This window comes from Esox lucius, chromosome 10 (genome assembly GCF_011004845.1).
Source record: "Esox lucius isolate fEsoLuc1 chromosome 10, fEsoLuc1.pri, whole genome shotgun sequence".
NCBI lineage: Eukaryota > Metazoa > Chordata > Actinopteri > Esociformes > Esocidae > Esox > Esox lucius.
In genome coordinates, this window is record NC_047578.1 from 15,874,206 (window position 1) to 15,889,002 (window position 14,797).

General features: G+C 41.1%; 1 protein-coding gene across 4 annotated transcripts in view; it reads left to right on the plus strand.

Moving 5' to 3' along the window:
• Positions 1-12,272: 12,272 nt before the first annotated feature.
• LOC105012755 (CMP-N-acetylneuraminate-beta-galactosamide-alpha-2,3-sialyltransferase 1) overlaps positions 12,273-14,797 on the plus strand; it is a 39,634-nt gene continuing 37,109 nt past the window's right edge. For all 4 annotated transcript variants that reach the window (XM_034294893.1, XM_010873814.4, XM_010873813.4 and 1 more), the window contains exon 1: positions 12,273-12,554. The gene's annotated coding sequence lies outside the window, so the exon portion shown is untranslated. The remainder of the gene's footprint in view (positions 12,555-14,797) is intronic.

Sequence of the window (14,797 nt, forward strand, 5' to 3'; positions counted from 1 at the left end):
TCTTTCAAGTTCTTTCAAGAACTAGTCTGTCCTGATGCATTTATGTTAAGTGAGACTGGTAGCTTCCTCAGACATTTAGAGCATTTGGTGTTATAAAATAGCTGCGATCAGCGACGTCAGAACTTTCTAGTGTAATTTCTCTTTGCACTTAATCTCAGCATTAGATCCTCCTACTGCAGACAGAGTTACTGTGGTCAAGGAGTTCTTTATTGATACAGTTCACCACGTTTCCTCTTGGATCATCATGATAATTTCCGGAGTGCTTATACACGGTGCCAACAACATACAGATCTCTCAGATTTCTGCTCAGAAACAAAGAGAAAACCCAAGTGGGCATCGCAGAAGGCTCTATGGGCTTTTCATAATGCCACTGAAGAAGATAATCACTCCTCTACATTAATGTGATTGGTCCATGATCCATTTCCTCTAGGCAAGTAAAATGGTGTGTGGGACCTTGGTGTCCCAGAGATTGTTGTGTCATTTTGGAACAAGCATGTCATTTGGAACAGGAGATTGAGAGCCCTATGGTCAGTTGGCAATTGCAAAAGTGTTGGTGGTTTAGTGGAGGTGGTCCTTTCACCATTAAGCACAACTCAGAAAGACAGGCCAACCATGCCCTCCCAAAGTACAACGAAACACCAAATGGTGTAGGTGACTAGAAATGTTCATTTGTACTGCAAATACTAGATACATATCAAACACTTTCAACATGCAAAAGATATACTGTAACAGAGAGTGTCTGTCTACAACAGCAGTCATCCTTAACGACAACATTCAACCCAGTCCCATCCCACATTAAAAAGAGCTGTTGTGACAGACATGACGCATTTAATTCAAACATGACGCATTTAATTCAAACGTGCGGTGTAAGAGCGGAGTGGAGTGCTAGCTCCATTGTGTGTCAATTACAAGCCTGCAAGTGTTAGCAATAGGTGAATAATAATTTTTGTGTGAAAACACTACAGAATTAATAGTATTGGCAAAAACATCACTTGCAAAACCTTTCTATCACAGTAATGGTAAGAAAAGGATGAGGCACTGTGATTTATATATATATATATATATATATATATATATATATAGAGAGAGAGAGAGAGAGAGAGAGAGAGAGAGAGAGAGAGAGAATAGCATAGAAATGTAAAACAGATGAAGCCTAGCTAATTATAATAATTGATTGTTACCAATTTGTCTCCATGAGATCCATTATTCTTAAATGTTTCTTTTCTGAAGAAAAGAAAAGAAGAAATGTGACGCTATGCCATATCTAAATGTATATATGCATGGAAGTAAAAGCCTTTAAGACTTAAAAAAGAGAACAACAAAAAGATAAATAATAATGAATTCACTTTCATGAAAAAGGAGGCCAATTATGTTTTTGCAATTTCACTGTCTTGAATCTAAATAACAGGGTGCTTTGAATGAAAGAGAAGTACCATTATTGCTGCTTTGTACTTTCATTTTCTTTCAATAAACGTTTAAAAGGTTCCAGTTTAAATCTCTGTTAATGACAGAAGTAATGAAGTAGTCAAGATTCCATTGACAGATATCACATGGAGGATCCCTTTGTTACCTCCACAAATTAATGATTGTTGCTTCTTCTTACAGGTGGTTACAGAATTGTTATTTTGTAAAACAACAACCAACCATTCGCCCAGCAACAAATAGCTCTAAAAAATAAATGTTTTCATATATGTCTGTTCAAAAGCAGAAACTGCTGCTATGACGTAGGTGGTTCAATGAAAATGTGTGTTTACTCCCCAAGGCAATACCTAGGCTTTAGCTCAATAGGCGAACACAGTGTTTGCACAATGCAGGTCTCGACAGAACCACCTCCACAGTTTCCCTGTTGCAGATCAGACAGAACTGATTAATGAATCTCATTTAATAATGAAATTCAATTACATGGCCTCAATCGAAATCCTGGCTGAGGCTCTCCTCACAGAGATGCTGCTTCTGGCCCAAACATCAAAGGAGGGAGACACACAAACACACACACAGAGAGACGTGTGTCTGAACCGAAGGTTTTATCTGGGGTAAAAGACACATGTTCCCCAGGATCTGAACGCCGTTGTTTGCTGCACCCCCATCCTCTGTCCTCAGAGACAAGAGAGAGTTTACTTCTCTGGGTCTCAGGAAGGATTTGTCATACATTAAAATTCATCTTCCTTCTCCATCTCCCCTTTGCCCCCCCCCCCCCCCCACAACCCCCCCCCCCCCCCCTACAAGTGGAATATAATTGGACAAAGATTTGAAACAACGGCTCATGGATAGCTAGCTTTTCTACTGGCAGCCAGCGGTGAATTGATAATCTGCTCTTTAAAAGACGTCTGGGGTCTTCTCTCTTCTCTGTTCTCTTCTCCTCCTCTCTTCTCTTCTCCTCTCCCATCCTGGGGCTCGGTGCCAGCCGGAGAAATTTTCGGGTCCGCAGCCACCAGGATCTCACGCTGTCTAATCCTAATGACACAGTCGCCATAAAATGGCCACAAAACAACAACATGTTAACACATGATTAAAGACTTTCACTATGAATTTTCACTCTTTGTTCTCCAAGACAGAATGGAGTTTTCTGAAAATTTCCTTAAAGCAGTGCTGTTAGGGAATGCTGGAGATACATTTAAAGTGTGATTGATTAGGTGAGGCAGTCATCCTTCAGTTTTGCGTCTGGGAAGAGCCTACAGACACACTCATAATAACAAGGCACATTTCACCATTTTCTCCCTAGTCATCGGTAGAAAGGCCAATTGAATTCACACTGACATACATTACCGTCTCATTCCATGCTGCTTCAAGTCGAACCAGCACCCGTTTTGATGGACAGTTTGTGTATAGGTATAGTATATGAACTAAGCTTTGTCCAGCGCTGTTAAACCTTCTGCATTGTGATGAGCTGAGTAGAGGGATGCCAGTTTGGCAGATGACCTTGGTGCTCAGTAAGAAGGGTATTGCCAAAGGCCTGTAGGCATCACATTGCTTGGTGCTCAGCAGCAAAGCCAGAGGACTGTATGATACACACTGGGAGACAGATTTAGGTGTAAATCATTCTCATACACACACACACATGCATGCCCACACACACAGACACACACACACAGACACACACTGTGCTCCCACGACTAAGCATGTACTTTATGCTGATAGTGTTGCTGATGTTGACAGGAAATATCAATTTCCTCTGTATCACTTTCTGATACAGAGTTTGCACTTAACCAGGCAGTCAAATTCAGTTGTACTTTCCTACTAATTTCTATTTTGACCAATAACATCAGGTGTTTAGACATGTACATACCAATGAGCAAAGCCAGTCACAACCCATCATAAAGACTTATAACGTCTTTTATCCAGAGGTGACTGACAAAATTGTCCCATTTACTGCTAAGGTTAGAAACATAAAAAGAAGACACCACAAAGTAGTATTTTTGTCATTGCCACGCATGTGACCAACTACCTTGTTAATGCACTTCATTTTGGTTAATTGAGTTACTACTATGCATTCTGCATGCAAAAGCACATGCCAGTCGATCAGCAAGTGGTTATTACCATAGGACACATTTTTTAAAATGACACCACTCCCTGTTTCACATCATAACCTGCGTAATTTCTCACTTGCTGAGATTCGTAAAAAAAGTGGCAACGCAGCACTGAGTCTCCCACGGATTGATGGATGGGCATTGTCTCAGTGGAAAGTTTGCCATTCAAATGCTAGCCCTGTGCTACATCCACATTCAATTACAAGCCTGCAAGTGTTAGCAATAGGTGAACGAGCAATATCCATAACACAGAGGAAGCCAGGGCTGGAGTGTGAAGGTTATTGAAGCTGGCTAACTTTGTAAAAGCCTATCTTGCTCTGTAATATACCATTCTGTTGGATGTGTTGAAATGCTTTGAACTAGCTGAGAAATACTGATTAGGGACAAAGCCTGGGGCGCCTCACAGGTGGCAGTCCAATTTTGTCCTCAGCACTATTTGGGGTTGGTGTTGAAGAGGACAGCCTTGACCTGTCTCGCTCTAGCAACTCTTTGTGGTAGGTTTGGCACCTGCCAGCCCAATTGTGGTTGTTGGCGGGTGAATGCATTTTCCTCTAAGCGCAAACTTTCTGGCAAGTACTTCCCGTTTGAGCGAGCAATGTGATAAGAAGCTGAGCAGCTTAGAAAGATGTGCTCCAGAGGACGCGTGTCTTGGTGTTCGACCATCCTGAGCCTGCCAGGAGTTGCTGCAAAGGCAAATAAATCTTATATTGAACAGACATATGTGGCCGGGATGCAAACAGGAGCACTTTTAGAAGTGATTAACAGATTAAAACGTCCTGACTGGTTGCGTTTATTGTAGTAGGTTTATGACAAATCTGAAAGCTACCGGGGCTTCAACAATGACAGAGATGAGACACTAGATAAGGATCAAATGTAAATACAGTTTGATTATTTGTTTTTAAGGCAACTAAGATTGAACAAACAACAATCAAACATCTTCACTGAAGAGATAAACCTTATGGCTGGTGGACCATGAGCAAAATATCGGAATGTTGGTGTAATTTCAAATACAATATGTCTAACTTTTAAAAGAAAGAGAAATCACATAATTAAATTGAAAAACGTGTGACACGAGTAATGACACCTTGTACCCTCCCCTTTTCCATGATGATAGATCTGAGTTGTCTCTTATATTGTTTGATGAGGTGGGAAAACACATACGAAGGTATGACACCATGCCTTCAGGTCTTTCAGTGTCCTTGGTCCTCACTTGTATTCCTCACCTCTTCACCTCACCTCTTAGATTTTCAATGGGATTGAGGTCAGAGGACTGAGATAGCCATTGCAAAAGCTTGATTTGATGTCCGTGAACCAGTTTAGTGTGGTTTTAGACTTTTTCCTGCTGGAAAATCAACCCACTTTTAGCCTGGTGGAGAAATGTGACAAATTAAACAGATGGGTGACTCGGTAAGGTGTTGGTTCAACCGCGACCCATCATAACGGCCTCAATCCACCTTCGTATAGATTCTACCAGTCCCTGGATCTCTACTCGGGGGATGGAACACCACTCTTCAAAATGATATTCAGTCATTCGGTGTCTTGACGATGGCGATGGAGAGCTGTCTAACATGTCGGTCCATCATTTCCCATAGGTGTCTAATTGGGTAGAGCTCTGGTGACTGCGAAGGCCATAGCAAATGTTTAACATCACTTTCATACTAATCAACCCATTCAGTGACCCCTCTTGCCCTGTGGATGGGGGCATTGTCATCCTGGAAGAGACCACTTCCATCAGGACAGAAATGTTTCACCATCGAATAAAGATGATCACTTTGATCCTCTTTATAACTTTGAATAATGACTTTGATCATCTTTATAACTTTGAATAATGAAGTGGACCCTAACCCCCCCCCACCCCCCCCCACCCCTCACTGGGTCAAGTATTCAGGCCTGTAGCGTTCTATTGCTGCACGCCACGCAGGCACTCGCCCACTTGTTGAGACTATGGTGAAGGATTACTCATCTGGCCATATCCATATTTTCCAGTGCCTTTGGTTTTTGCAACACTTAACTCTTAAATGTGCATTTGTCTTTCTAATGAGGGGTTTATGCGTTGGAAACCTGCTATAATATCCCTCTCTGTGTAGTTCCCAGTGGACTTTTCTTGTTCACAGTCTGATCACGTCCAGCACCGACATTCTTGGTCACCTCGGAAAGAGTTGCTCTTCTGTTTTTTCCACACATATTGGTGTAAAGCACGATCATTGCGGTCATTGAATGTACACTTTTCACCAGAACTTCTGACCCTATTTACTGATGTCTTTCCAGTAGATCGAAATGCAGATGTACTTCAGTCACTGTTCCTATTGAAACACTAGCCAGCTGATCAGTCTTTGTGACTGAAGCCCCCACCATCCGTGCCCCAATAATGAACCCTATTTCAGGGTTCTCTTCCTGATTGAACATGTTGAATGTGGTGTATCAACCCTGTTATACCTGTAGTTGGTTTGGATGTTAGCTAATGTAGGGAACTAGTTTTGAGAACAGTGGCGTTTCGACTAATGGTTTAACAATGCAGATCCCTCTTTCACCCTGTCACATAGAGGATCCACGTTTGAATCCAGCAAGGCCAACAACTTTCATTCCTTCTAATGGCAGGCAGGCCGAACCAGGCTTGTCTGGTTCCTTACTCATGTTTTTCATTTATAATAGTTCTCCTGCTACTTCAGTTGGTTTCCTCAAAGTAGATACACCTCATAAATGTATTTAACAAAATACCTTAAAGGTGAGTTCCAGAACGTTTATACTGTGTCATTTAAAATGATTACTTTGGATTATTTCTACTTAGGCTGAAATCTAACAACTGCCACTTTCCTTAAGTGTTTAAAATGCTTATTCTTGCACTGCAACATGCGTCAGCAACAACTCAGAAGAGGAAGCTGTTCCCTCTAGATTATTGTGATAATATATAAGAACAATGAAGAATGATAGAGGCCTTTAGAAGACAAAACGGTCATTTTAGCATGGGTAGCGCTATTAAGAGCATCCACATTCAAATGTAGTCCTCAGAGAGGGATTTCTTACTTCACTGACTGATCCTTCCTGATGAGTCCTTCCTGATGACCCTGATCGTACTCATTTAGGAGGGATAAACCAATCTTGAATAAGAAAAATGTAATACTTCAAAAGGGAGATTGTCTTAATGACGCAGCCAGTCTGCTTGCAAAAGCCATGATCAGATAGCCCATCTGCTCAAAAACGCAAGAATGGCATCTATCTAAGGATGGTCTATCCATCATTCTCTATGGGGCCAAGAGAGGAAATGACCACTTACACAGGCTTTTTCTGTGTAAACCGTTTGAGGAAACTATGGACACATTCCATTGCTCAGAAATCGCATGCATGGTCAACATTATTTTGTCCGGTGTTGACTAACAGTGAAATGCTAACAAACAGGCCCCATTTGCAATGAATGCAAGTTCATGTAAATAAATGAAAAATATAGTAAATAAGAAACACAGTGTACTAAAAACTAGACCGCGGTCCCTCTAACAATAATAATGTGGAGTAAACAAAAATTTGTCTGAACATAGCTATATCCTACTATATTCTATTCAATACTGAATGGAAAGTGCATAAAGAGATATTTGGTCTCTTCGGCATTTATAATCTTTCATTCGGCGGTCTGATGGCCTGGGTGTAGAAGTTGTGCAAGGTCCTTACGATTACAAATTTGACAGACGGGTACTGTACACCAAGCCTGCCGTATGGTAGCACAGAGAATAGATTATTACTTCGTTGGCTGGGGTCACAGACTATTTTTAGGGTCTTCTTTGGAAGGGGTATGATGCTGAGGTCTGGGCCACTGTGATAATGTATATCAACTATCAAACAATGCAATCCACTTACAGATTTTGGCAACTTGTGATGTAGTTAAGAGGAAATACTTTTTTCATCATGATTCCTGAAAAGAGATCGGTTTTAAACAGTCCATCTCACAACAATATGTAAGTAGTCATATTCTCTCACAAAACTCTTGCCACATGTCAGTTAGACACCAAATGCACCACTTATCCTTCCCCTTGGCCCTCCATTTACACAGTCACTCGTACCTCCACCATTTGCACAAGTGTCCCAAAGCTGATGGCGCGAAAATTATCGAGGGTTTAGAGGCTAATTATACCCTCCAGTGGCCCCCTACAGCGACTGTGCAGCGACGCAGAGTCCATGAGCAAAGTGGAATCCCATAAGGCACCACGTTATTTTCGAGCTTTCCTAATTGTACACAAAATGTTTATGTATTGTAACATGGATTTTTTTTTATGTCGGATTTTGAGACTTATCATAAGTATATTTGAAATAGTTCTTAAGTGAAATGTTTCAGTTTGAGATGGTCATGCTTGTTGTTAATTGTTGGTAACCTGCCTATCATCCCTGAGCTACGATTTTCCCCACATGCTGACCTCAGATGTCACCCGCTAGACTCAGTCATACAATTTAGATGCAAAACTAATGTTTGTCCCTATCCCAGGAGAACCAGGAGCAGGCAGAGGATGGCCAAGAGCAGGGACAGCCGGCGGGGGGCCAGGAGCCAGGAGGGCCGGCGGGGGGTCAGGTCGGGCCGGCGGAGGGTCAGGTCGGGGAAGGGGAGCCAAGACCGGGACTGGAGAGGACGGTGGAGCGGCCAGGACAGGAGGGCGCTGCTGAGGCCGGGACCGGAGAAGACGGGGCGCTGGCTCCAGGGCAGGAGAGAGCGCCGCGGGACGAAGCGGCCAGTCGTTGTCGGTCTTGGGCGGCTCCAGGTCAGCAGGGAACAGGATCAGGGCAGCAGAAGGCTGCGGAGCAGGAATAGGGGCGTCCCTAATGGCCAGAAAATGGCTGAACTAAATACACAGACTAACGAGGAGAACAGAAACAGGTGGGGGCTAAACACAGGTGAAAGGAATATACTGATTAACTGAAACAAGAACAGGGAAGACCATACAAGGAAAAGACAAGTCAAGGACAAACAGAAAACACGAAGCGGAACGGTCCCCTCAGGCGGGGACCGTTACACCCAGATTGCCTTTTTAATTCCTGAGGGAGGTCTTAAAAACAATGAAGCAATGAAGGAAATCTTACAAGGCATTCTAGGTGTAATATATTTGTATATATTTGACAAATAGATCATATGCTAGCAAGAATACTATTAATGGAGTTAAGTTAACCTTAAATGACCAGCAATCTGAACATATTAAGCCTTAATTGAATACAGGTACTTGCATCATGTTGTGTATATAGTTTGTTACTGATTACCCTACACTATAGGCTAACACACGTCATCTTGCAACCTGTAGTGTCAACAAACAGCATCAAATATTACTTCAGCTTTTTAGAAAAAGAGGTTATTTCATGCATCTTCCCATTGTTTTTTTTCCCCAAGCAGAGGACTCATTTCAACCACTGAACATAGCTGCTGTTGCTGGAAAGCTATTTTGAAACCAGCCACAAAACGTTATCTATGATGTTTGCTAGTGTTTTTCAGACCATGTATATTATTACAAAATATTTTAAGTTCTCCCGACAGCAGTGGTAGAAGCAGTGTACAGTAGAGCAGGGTAGAGAAGGAAATTGGGGTACTTTGTATTTTTGGTATGATTTGTATGTGTGGAGCATTTAGTGTGGGTTGTAGTGTGTTTGAGTGAATATTATCATCTAAAGCAGTTTTGGTCTTGGTAGGTTTAACAGATTTGGCCAAACAGATGGCAGCTTAATAAAAAAAGAATAAATTGCAACTGCATTTTTTAATGATGCCACGCAATTGTTACACTTGAGTAATAAATATGGTAGCAATGTAAAGGTTCTCCCTGTTTTTATACCAATGGGACTAATGTGTGATTTTACTGAAGCTGCCGAAGAGTTGGATTTTATACATTCACACTTACTGGAAAAACAGATGCTCTCAAGACAATAAATGTTTTAGGTTTGCTTTTACATTTACATACACATTAGAACATTTATATTATATTCGTATTTAGAATATTTATGTAATCATCATATGTATAGCATGATGGCATCATTTACATCCTCTGGACGGAGACTGGTTCAAGGGAGAGCCACCACATCAAGTAGAATTTTCAGTGGAACTGAACATGTTTGGCATGGTAAATAGTCTGTGTGAACTATGTTTATGTATCAACCTTGTTTGTCCGAGAGATGAGTGTGGCAACACATGCATGTGGGCTTGCATGAATGGCTTCCTCCCAAAACCCTGATGGGGAATGGAAAAATCCTGTACGCGTACCTTGTTAAAATCTGTCTTCAAAAATGAATTCTGTGGTCACGGTTCAATAGCTCACATTACACTGTTCAACACAAAAACCCTGTTTGTGTGTTTGTGGGGGGTTGAAAATATGTTCAAATTACAAATTATTTTACAACCAGGAAGACTGCTAAAATCAAGATCAACTTGATTTTAGATGTCATTTGAGAAGCAAAAGGATATCACCTACCCTAAAAATATTACATCTTCACACGTAGAAAAGACTACGGAGGTAAATGTTGAGGGAAGTCATATCTCTCTTAACCATTTCTGTCAAGAGAAGCTTTAAGACATTTTTAATTATAGCTGTAGTGTTGGGCAACTGAAAAATATTACCGGTTCCTTTTTGAGTTCTTGACTCCGGAGCACAATACCAGAACATCTTTTTGGAAAGGCTTCTGACTCCTCTATGAAACAAGCAGCCTGGACTATCGACATCTTACATTCACAAACAGAGCAGAAAAAGAGAGGTGAGATAGTGGAGAGTGGTGAGACAGTTGAGAGAGGTGAGAAAGTGGAGAGAGGTGAGATAGTGGAGAGGGGTGAGACAGTTGATAGAGGTGAGATAGTGGACAGAAGTGAGAGATTTCAGCAACAGGAAGGCCCCCAGCGTATAAAATCATGATAGACAACAGTCTAACTAGATAGCCAATTCAAAAACGTACTTGTAGCATGGCAAGTTATCTTGCTTGTATATTATTTAATGTCATCGCCTTTCCACCAGCACTGTTGAGAAATAAATCTGACACCATTCCAAATGCAATTACATGGCTAGGCTACTGAATTAAAGACCGGCATGACACAGGAAGATGACAGCTCCTGCTCACACAGTATTTTAAGTCAAGCACTGTTATATGAGGATTTGAACATGGTTTCAATAGTAGGACTTTACATCAAAACCTCCTCATTGTGAAGATACAATTAGATATACTACTGTGAAAAAATGAGTTTGAAATTAGTTTGAATGGGAAATACAGCAAAAGGATTAGGAAATATAGTCACTGACAAGGTTAGAAATTATTATTTCAATTTAAATAATAGTTATGTCCTTCAAACATTGCTTTTGTCAAAGAATCCTCCATTTGCAGCAGTTACAGCCTTGCAGACCTTTGGCATTCTAGATGTCAATTTGTTGAGGTAATCTGAAGAGATTTCACCCTATGCTTCCTGAAGCGCCTCCCATAAATTGGATTGGCTTGATGGGCACATCTCATGTACCATACAGTGAAGCTGCTCCCATCTTTCCATTTGGTCTGTGTCTCATTTGGAATGTTCTTCTTTGTGATCTGAACACCTCAAACTTAGATTTGACTGTCCATAACACTTTTCCAATCTTCCACTGAACAGTGTCAGGGTTATTTTGCCCATCATAATCTTTTATATGTACTGACCAGTCTAAGATATGTCTTTTTCTTTGCAACCCTGCCTAGAAGGACAGCATCCCACAGTCGCCTCTTCACTGTTGATGGTGAAGTCTTTTGCTGGTATTATTTAATGAAGCTGCCAGTTGAGGACCTGTGAGGCATCAGTTTCTCAAACTAGACACTTTTATGTTTCTTGGCAATTTCACGCATGGAATATCCTTCATTTCTCAGAACAAGAATAGACTGATGAGTTTCAGAAGAAAGTTATTTATTTATGGCCATTTTGAGCCTGTAATCAAACCCATAATTACTGATGCTCCAGATACTCAACTAGTCTAAAGAAGGATAGTTCTTTTGTTTCTTTAATCAGCACAAAGTTTTCAGCTGTGCTAACATAATTGCAAACAAGTTTTCTAATGATAAATTAGCTTTTAAAAATGATAAACTTGGATTAGCAAACACCATGTGCCATTGGAACACAGGACTGATAATTGCTGATAATGGGCCTCTGTATGCCTATGTAGATATTCCATTAAAAAAATCTGCTGTTTTCAGCTCCAATCGTAGTTTACAACATTAACAATGTCCCTACATTATTTTAATGGACAGAAAATCTGCTTTTCTTTCTAAAATAAGTGACCCCAAACTTTTGAATGGTAATGTATGACCTTTTATACTAAATGTCATAGAAAATGTAAATTAAATGTATAAAGTATATACATATATATTTGTACTTTATACAACATTCTACAAATGTTTTCACTGAAGCTACTTTATTCTCTTGCAGTTTTGCCCCCCCCCCCCATTTACTCCCAGTATGTGAGTGAAGATAGTTTTTTGTGTCATGCTATAGACACAAAGGGGGGGGGGTTACTCCATGTTCTCTATATTTCTGTGGCAATACATTGAGCACCCATCACAAAATTACTAGATGATCAAATTATGTTTTAAACTGTACATAAACCATATATTTACTTGTAAATAGTAGAGTACTTTTTAAATTTGATTGTTTCTCATTTTGTGTCATACATATTTTTCAGTCCAATACATCTCTGCAAAAATGACTATTCCTATAGGATTGAAAGGGGCGTTGCACTGTTGTGCCTCTCCAATCCACATGGCCCCAACAGGGACTGCCTGATCGCCGCCAGCAGTCGAATCGCAGTCCACCAGCCGCCCCATGCATCGGAAACTGATCACTGAGTAAGGACTCGCTGCTTCCACCTCGCCACTCGCAGCTAAACCACCTTTTTAGTAAAAAGGTTGTGAACCTTTAGACACGAATGGTTCTGACCTGTGCGATACTGTATTCGCTGAATTACGGGGTGGTTTCCGTCAGCAGCTGTCTGCTTGGATAACCTTAACGATGTGCCGTGTGGATGTTCCAGATAACGGGGTTTCCCATTGGAGCTGGAATTGAAAGTAAGTATCAAGACACTTTTATTAATGCATGATAAAATATGAATGTTGTGCTTTTTATTTTTTACTAATGAGTTAGAAACATAATCTCGGTTGCTTTACAGGTTATATAGGTACAGCTTATTTTAGAATATTCTCTATAGACACGAATGCAGCCTACATCAAGTAAGGGTAGTGGGCGACTCTCGTATTAGTGATGACATGAAAAGAAAAGAAAAACATCGACTTTAAAGGTCTATTGAAAAATGTATTGCAATACTTTTTGTCACCTTTAAACTGTACATTATCCATGCTTGATGTAAACCTAACACCACTTTTAGAAGAGTAGACTATAATGTAGAAGTAGCTAAACTTGTGAAAACAGTGTTTCTATTTCCTTTGACACAGTGTATAATATTCACTTCTGTAGTGACCCCACCCCCAATCTAACTTCTGTTGAGGATATTGTGTTCTTGGGCTATAGGCTGAAAACAAAATGTAGGCTTTCAGGAATAAATCTACTAGTCGATGCCTGCTGTAACGTGGCATGGCTTAATATCTCCGTAATATCTCTGGCAATATGACCCCCATTTGCTCTAAAATGCACAATGGCAAAGTAATGACGGTGAGCACCGACCGACATCTGTTGACTGGTTTCTGTCTAATGTAGCAGGGTATAATGCTGCTGTCTCTGCAGAGTCCACAGAGTAACACAGAACATCTGATATTGTGCTGACACCTGAAACGGCACCGTATTCCCTACCAAGTGCAGTACTTTGACCAGTTTCGTTCCAGGTACACTCTATATGCTGTTAATACGCACCTCTGTGTCAACTCAGGGTGGATTTTATACACATTATCTTCTCAAAATGAGCTATAAATGACATGTATAGATCATTTGCCCCACAGGGAATTGTGTTTCCAATTCCCTTTGGGGCAACGGCTAAGGTTCTTCATGTATGCTTATGATAGCGTGTCCGTAAGCTATCTTTTCTTTTCTATCCCCTTAACCGCCATTAGATGCAATAAGCAAGTTGAATGTTGTTGCCAGCTCAGCGTATATTACCATCTATCTGTGAGGTGCTGGCTGCAGAGTGACCTTGAGAGACCCGTGTATGCTAAGAGAGAAGGAACTGGAGGCCAGGTGTCAATTCAAATTAAGCATTATTGGAACTTGCCGTAATTGTAATTACAGCAGGCTCTGACGAACTGTCGGGAACCACAGTATATAATTTTGCTGACGAAGGAAAAACTTGGTATACTAAGCCACACAAATTTTCAGCTTGAGAAAAATATAAGCCCTCTCAGTAGAACAGTCTTATGAGCATACAAAGATATACTTACTGTAGTTACCTCAGTTACAGTGGACACACCACTATATTTACACATTTAGTTACTGGCCTACATTCATATTCCAAGATTCTATCATTCATTCATTCCTTTTTACTACAATGTTCCGAGACAAAGAACAGCTGCTTAGAAAGGATGAGAAGACTTTGGTGTCCACTGTAGACAAAGCCACACTCAGTACAGTAGTCATGCTCAGGAAAAAAAAAATGTTTAGACTCAGTACCTTAGTCATAAACCACACTAATCTAGTCAGCACTGCAATCATCGAAGCCTGTAGTCAGTACTGAAGGCCTGTGAGCCCACTCATGTGTTCCGCACAGTATGACTAGACTGCGGAGCGCCATGTTTTAACCACGGAACCTCAAGCATTTCAGCACAGTTTTGCAAGCCTGTAACTGCATGGTGTGGTCCGGGCAACCGCCCCGATGTACAGGAGTCGGAAAAAGAGAGAGACCCATCCTCTGAACAGTCAGACCTCATAGTTGTGGTTGCTGGCGGCTGCTATCTGAAGTGGTTACAGACAGCATGTAAGGAGGTATATTTCACTAGCGACCGGTCTGCGCCCCAAACGTCACCCTACACCCATACAGTTCTATGGGGCTGTAGGGTTAAATGGTGCACTACGAAGGGAGTAGGATGCCATTAGGGATGGCTCTGGCATTGACCGGAGCAGTCTCTGTTCTAACCACTCAGATTGGTCACAGACACTATTTCACCTCCACAGAGTTTCTCTCAAGAGGAATTCTCCCCGGCTTTTTGGTTCACCCTCTGTTTTCATTTACAGTTTTGGCTTATTGCCAAACACAGCTCCGGGCAGCAACACACTCCAGATACAAATACCACATCTTAATTTGATCTCCGTGTTGTTACAGGGATTGTCCGGTGTGGCAAGAAATGCAAACTTGGAGGGTTTTTTT